Genomic DNA, 6,587 nt, shown 5'->3' on the forward strand with positions numbered 1-6,587 from the left:
TGAAACAGCCAGTGAATATGTCGAATGAGACTGAGGATTTCCCTTGGGAAGTGGGTGCAAGAGGGAGGACAGGTCGATGGAGAACCAGTAAACTTTTGGTGTTGCTTTAGAGGAAAGAGTGTGCTTGCTGGGCCCTCACCCAGGGTGGATGAGTCAGAGCTGTCCCCTGCCAGGCCTCCCTTAATCCTTTGCCCTTATCACTCTCTGCCTGTGTTTGTCCTCTGAACCCTAAGACACCACCATCAAGTGTTTAAGTGTCCCTCAGACTCAGCAGGCCACACCATGCCACGCCCTCCTTGATACACCCCCACCCTGGAAGGCATTAAAGTGAGATGTCATCCTCTACATCCATGATTCCCAAAGGGTTTATTGGGGTTTCCTGGGTTAGGAAACCAGGAAGGGATTCTTTTGGCCCCCAGACAAGGTGAGTTCTTCAGACATCCTCTTTCCCCTTCCCCTTCCCTTTCCCTTTCCCTCCCTCTCCTCCCCTCCCTTCCCTTCTCTTCCCCAAGCAGTCTGAGGGCTGGGGGAGTTGAGGAAAGCCATTCAATGGAGAGAAGTCCAAGGCTCTGACTTTAACAAGATAGCCTTGTGCATTTGAATGAAATGATTGAATGAGGCCCATTGGAATGGACCACCCTGAACCTCCCTTCAGTCACTTGGCCATACCCTCCTCAACTGTGAGTCCTACAGTGGATTTGGGAATGGAAGACCAGATGTGTGTGTGTGTGTGTGTGTGTGTGTGTGTGTGTGTTTATATGTATTCACATGCTGAGGGTGGTGGGGCATGCTCAGGCTGGCTCCTGCAATTCAATTCATTCTGGGAATATTCTGTTGTTTCTGCTGAATTGCCAGTTGCTGCGATGAGCAAAGCTAAACTCCCATTGCCTAGTTCTTAAAAAGCCTGATTCTCTGGTTTTCTTGGTGAATGGAGTCACCCACACCCTCCCATCCCGCCAGAACCCTTGTGCAAATACTTCCACTTGAAGAGTTCTTTCACCTTGTCCAGAAAACAAACAAACAACAGCAACCCACACCCACCCCATTGCCACAGATATACAACCAACTGGCCTCCTTCTGCCTCAACCTACTATAGAGTGTCACTCTCTTAGACATGCCTTAGGCTCAATGACTTGATGCTATCTCCCATTCTCTGCCACAATTCCATCCCCCATTAGGTCCATATTATAATTTCATGACCACACTGCTCATGTGAGCTGGAGACAATATGCTAAAGTGACCGGATGGTAGCACCGTCAATCTGAAAGGACCTACATGCCAAGGCGTCCATAAACATGGTCCCTGGAAATCTTTGACATTCACATGCCTCTGATGAAATCATTGCTCTGGAAACTCCAACATCTATAGCTGATCTTGTCCATGTTCTTCTAACCTTTACTCACCCTCTGTTCACCTGATATTTTGTCTGATTATTCATGGAGAAATTAGATCCCATCCCGCAAGAGGTGAATCTGAATCCTCTGCTCACCAGCCCCCCCATACAGAAAAGAATATGCACAGGTCTGCACCCATCTTATCGTTCTCCACCACGGCAGAAGAAAATGTGGCCTGCCCTCTCTCCTCCTGTCAAAAGGCAAATCTGAGATAAGACTTGTATATAAAGGAAACCAGAATACTTTTTTGAATAGACACTTTTAAAAAGTTGCTGAAGCAGCAAAGAAACACACACAAAACACCCCCCAGCAGGTGGAAGGAGGGTGTGCTGAATCCCCTCCTTTTCCTGGAAGGTGCCTTGGAGAGGAGTGCCAGGAGGAAAGTGAATGACATTCAAGGACAGGAAGTTGAGCTTGAGAATGAGAATTCTGGACAAACAGATGGTTATTAAAAAAAAAAAGAAAACCCTTATGTTCTTTTAGCCTCCCCACATAGTTGAGCTATTCTTCCACAATGTCTTCTCCTTGTTCAACCCAATAGACACACATTTAGGGTTTGCCATTCCTCAGGGTCTTTGTTTGCTCAGGAGGGCTCTGCCACGTGAAGCTTGTCAGGGACAAACTCTTTCGACTGCTTCACCCCCGCCCCCGCCCCCCCCCCTCCCGTTTGTTGTTTGTTGGACTGACATCAAGGTCATCCTCCGGGTCAGGCCCCAGAGGCTGAGAGGGTGGAGGTCAAGGTGGTGCCTCGGGGATGCTGTCCTTTACAGCATCTTTGGATTTGACCTCCTTCGTGGCCTTCCTTGCTCCCTTCAGGGTGCTGCCCCACCAGCTCTTAGTTGCCATCCCAAGAAATGCTCTGGATAGGGGCGATGCCTTTGCCAGCTCCACACTCTCTTACTGGAGGATCCAGTGATCCCACTTCTGGGGATCAGTCCCAGGTAACCCAGAAAAGGCGAAAGCAGAGGGCCATACGATCTCTAAATCCTCTGCCTGTCTAGCTTGTAGAAATCATCTCTACACCTAACACGGTGTTGGCACTTGGGATATGTGCAGATCAAGCATGGAGGTGCATGCTCCCCCCAACGGAGCCACAGCCAGGTGCCCTGAAATACTTGTCCTTGAAAAACAAACGTGAGGTTTTCACCCGTACCTTTCTCCTGCTGAGCAGCCTTCTGCACAGTTACCCTCTGAGTGGAGGAAATACCAGTAATGCACGTAGTTTAGCCAACTGAGGAAAGATTCCCTTGAAAGAAAACCCTTCTTTTCACGTTTCTGATTTTCCATCAATGCTTTCAACCTGCTAGACTTCCAGCCTTCTGAGTCACATGACTTGCTTGATTTCTCTCTTGGTGGTGTCTCATTAGTAGCTTTCATGGTGCTCAGGATGTAGGATTTACAGGGAACAGTTTTCATCCCGGGGTGGGTGGATGTTGTGAAGTGGGATCAGGGATTCCAAGAGAAGGCCAAGAGAGAGGCTCAGAAATGAAACCTTAAATGCCCATGGTCAATTGGTGATATTTAATGTATTAAGAGTTACCTTTAATCAGAGGAATTCCTGCTGGAGGGGCATGTGTCCTCTCCTGTCTGGATCCAAAGGTGAAATTTTTAAAGTCCCTACTGGTCCCAGAAAGCATTGAAGTGCCCTAACACCTAGACAGGATGCTGCTTTGTCACCTCCACTGTCCTATCCTCTGCCACCACTGTTTATGTTTTCCTATAACTGCTTAATGCTTGCAGGTGTATATCTTTGATAGTTATTGCTTCTCCTTGTCCTCTGTGGTCCCTTTTGTTTGTTCTTTTTTTTTTCCTTTTGTTTGTTTTTCAAAGCTTTTTATTGTGATTGAATTTAAGTTTTTTAAAAACTCCCTTATTCATGAGAAACACACGGCAGGGGGTGGGGGTGGGGGTGGGCAGGCAGAGACATAGGCAGAGGGAGAAGCAGGCTCCCTGCAGGGAGTCCCATGTGGGACTTCATACCCACCCTCCAGAATTACGTCTCCAACCAAAGGGAGAGCCTCAACCGCCAAGCCACCCAGGCGTCCAAAAGCTTTTCAGTTTCAAGAGATCACTACACCCATCCAACAGACATAGTGCTGGCGGGAACTCATGACTCTCATCGATCAAGACTGACATGGAGGGATCCCTGGGTGGCGCAGCGGTTTGGCGCCTGCCTTTGGCCCAGGGTGCGATCCTGGAGACCCAGGATCGAATCCCACGTTAGGCTCCCGGTGCATGGAGCCTGCTTCTCCCTCTGCCTGTGTCTCTGCCTCTCTCCCTCTCTCACTGTGTGCCTATCATAAATAAATAAAAAACTTAAAAAAAAAAAGACTGACATGGAGCCAGCCAGGTGCCCTTGAATACCTGGACTAGGAAAAAAAAAGAAAAAAAGTTTTGTACATACATGCCAGAGAAAGTTCTGTGCATTGTTTTCCTTTCCCCTTAATATCCTGGACAAATTCAAGATAAATAACTACCTATTTTCCAGTGCCCCATCCCTCGGGGGGGGGGGGGGGGACAGTGCGGATGTCCTGGAACTACATTTATGTACTGAATGGCTATTTTAATCCTCTCCTCACACCAGCTCTCCCAAACTAAGCTCACCACTAGGCTTCTCTCAGAGGCCTATAAGATCCTGATGACATAGCAGCTGTGAAGGCACAATGGAAATCAGCTGGCCTGAGTTCTTAGGCTTAGGCCTTCCCAAAGGTTAACTTCTCAATGAAGGGAGTTCAACCAGTATCACCAGAAGTTTTGGAGGGGCAGTTGAAAAGCATGGATGGTTTTGTGACACCACAGTTCCTTGAATACAGCTCTCCGCTGGCCTCTTCAGTGAGGAAAGTTGAGTCCTAAACCCCAGCAGACAATCTGGGCAGTCGCAAGCCTGTGGGCTTCAGGCTGAACCAAGCCCTCCCTTAGGGAACTTTTAAATGAGCCCTCACAGCTGAGGGAGTTTAGCAGCTACCTCCAGGCTTGGTGTTGGAGAAACACTGGAGAATCCAGGTAGTCTTCACTGAGAAAGCAGCTTTCTGGGCCTTCAGCTTCCAAGGGTCACCAGGGTAAGTTAGCACACCCTCGCCACAGTTGTGGAGATGAAAAGACCATACGACCTACTAAATGCTGAGGATTAGCATTCATTGAATCAAACTTTCAGCCAGCCCCTCCCAGCTCTGAGGAAACTCTCAGTTCCATATTTTGTTCGGAAACCAATGACACTCAGTGTCCTGAACCCTGGACCCTAAGGGTCATGAGGGAATTTTCCACTGGCCTCTCCAGGAAGGGCTGGAGGAGCCAGTTCCTCAGGATGTTTGGAGGGGCCCGGGAAGGCTCTGTCCAACTCTAGGGGCCATAGACCTTACTGGAGGTCACTTTGCGACACGTTTCTCACCTCAGGGAGTTGGAACATGTGTCTCAGCAGTCGTGTTGGCACCAAGGGAAAGCAGGCTACTTTACTCTGAGAACAAAGCTCTCCCTGACTAAGCTCACCACTAGCCCTCTCCCAGAGACCTGTGACACCCTGCCCCCTCAAAAGCAGTGAGGTCACAATGGAAATGAGCTGGCCTGAATTCTGAGGCTCAGGCCTTACTGAAGGCAATCTTCTCAATGAAGGGAGTTCAACCAGTCTCCCCAGAAGTTTTGGAGGGGTGGCCCAACACTGCTGGAAAGCCTCTGGGACACCACAGTTCCTTGAGTGCAGCTCTCCACTGGCCTATTCCGTGAGGAAAATCAAATCTCTCAGCCCAACAGACACACCTGGGCAGTGACAAGGCTGTTGGCTTAAGTCTGAGAACCAAGTTCTCCCTGATTTAATCTTTCAGTGAGCCCTCAGAGGTGAGGGAGGTTAGAAGCTAGCTCCATCCTTTGTGGTTGAGTGCCATTGGAGAGGCCAGGTACTTTTCACTGAGAAAGCACCTTTCCTGGCCTTTAACTTAACACAAGTCTGTCCCTGGGGTGAGTTAGCACACCCTCTCCACAGTTGTGGAAGTGAAAAGACCATGGCACCTACTCAATGCCAAGGAACTAGCGTTCCTTCAATGAAACTTTCAGCTAGCCCTTCCCAGGTGGGAAGAATTTCCTAGCTCGTTTTAGGCTGGAGAACCAATGACACTCACTGTCCTGAACCCTGGGCCCAAGGATCCAGTGAGGCAGCTTTCCACTGGTCTCTCCAGGAAGGGCTTGAGATTCCACCTCCTCAGGAAGTTTGGAGGTGCCCTAGGAGGCACTGTCTAGCTCTAGGAGACATAGGACTTCCTGGAGTGCATCTTGCGTCTAGTTTCTCATCTCAGGAAGTTGGGTCATGTGTCTCAGCAGTGGTGGTGGCGCCAAGGGAATGCAGATCACAGTCTTTTGACGAAAAAGTTCTCCTTGACTAAGCTCACCACTATCCTCTCCCAGAGGCCAATGAGACTCTGCCTCCCCAGCAGCTGTGGGGATACAATGGAAATAAGCTGGCCTGAGTTCTGAGGCTCAGACCCTGCCAGAAAGCTAGGTTCTCAGTAAAGGGAGTTCAAATGTGTCTCTCCAGAAGGTTTGGAGGGGCGGTCCAAAAGTGCTGTAGGGCCTCTGGGACACCACAGTTGCTTGAGTGCAGCTCTCCATTGGCCTATTCTATGAAGAAAGTCAAATCTCTTAGCTCAGCAGTCAACAGTGGCAAGGCTGTGGTGCTTCAGTCTGAGGATGAAGCCCTCTCTGAGGGAAACTTTTAACAAGCCCTCACAGGGAGTTTAGCAGCTACCACAGCCTTGGAGATGGAGAGCCAGCGGAGAGGTCAGGTACTTTTCACTGAGAAAGCAGGTTTCCTGGCCTTGTCCGTAAAAGGAGTCTGTCACCGGGGTGTTTTAGCACAACTTCTCCTCAGTTGTTGTGGAGGTGAATGACCATGCAACATAACGCTGAGAAACTAGCGTTCCTTGAATGAATCTTTCAGCTATCCCCTTCAAAGTGGGATGTATGCCCTGGCTTTATCTTAGGCTGGAGACCCATGGCACTTGCTCCTGAACCCTGGGCCCTTCCTCTCCCTCTGCTCACGTGCCATCCCTCTCTTTCTCTAAAAATAAATAAATAAATAAATAAATCTTTGTGTTTTTTTTTTTTTTTAAAGATTTATCCACTCATGAGAGACACAGAGAGGCAGAGACACAAGCAGAGGGAGAGGCAGGCTCCATGCAGGGAGCCCGATGTGGGACTCGATCC

The 6,587-nt window shown here is 49.2% G+C and overlaps 1 long non-coding RNA gene across 5 annotated transcripts in view; it reads right to left on the bottom strand.

Moving 5' to 3' along the window:
* LOC111097189 overlaps positions 1-4,937 on the bottom strand; it is a 45,266-nt gene extending 40,329 nt beyond the window's left edge. For all 5 annotated transcript variants that reach the window (XR_005354399.1, XR_005354395.1, XR_005354398.1 and 2 more), the window contains exon 1: positions 4,783-4,937. This is a non-coding gene — a long non-coding RNA (uncharacterized LOC111097189). The remainder of the gene's footprint in view (positions 1-4,782) is intronic.
* Positions 4,938-6,587: the final 1,650 nt, after the last annotated feature.

This window comes from Canis lupus, chromosome 1, assembly GCF_011100685.1.
Source record: "Canis lupus familiaris isolate Mischka breed German Shepherd chromosome 1, alternate assembly UU_Cfam_GSD_1.0, whole genome shotgun sequence".
NCBI classification, from domain to species: domain Eukaryota; kingdom Metazoa; phylum Chordata; class Mammalia; order Carnivora; family Canidae; genus Canis; species Canis lupus.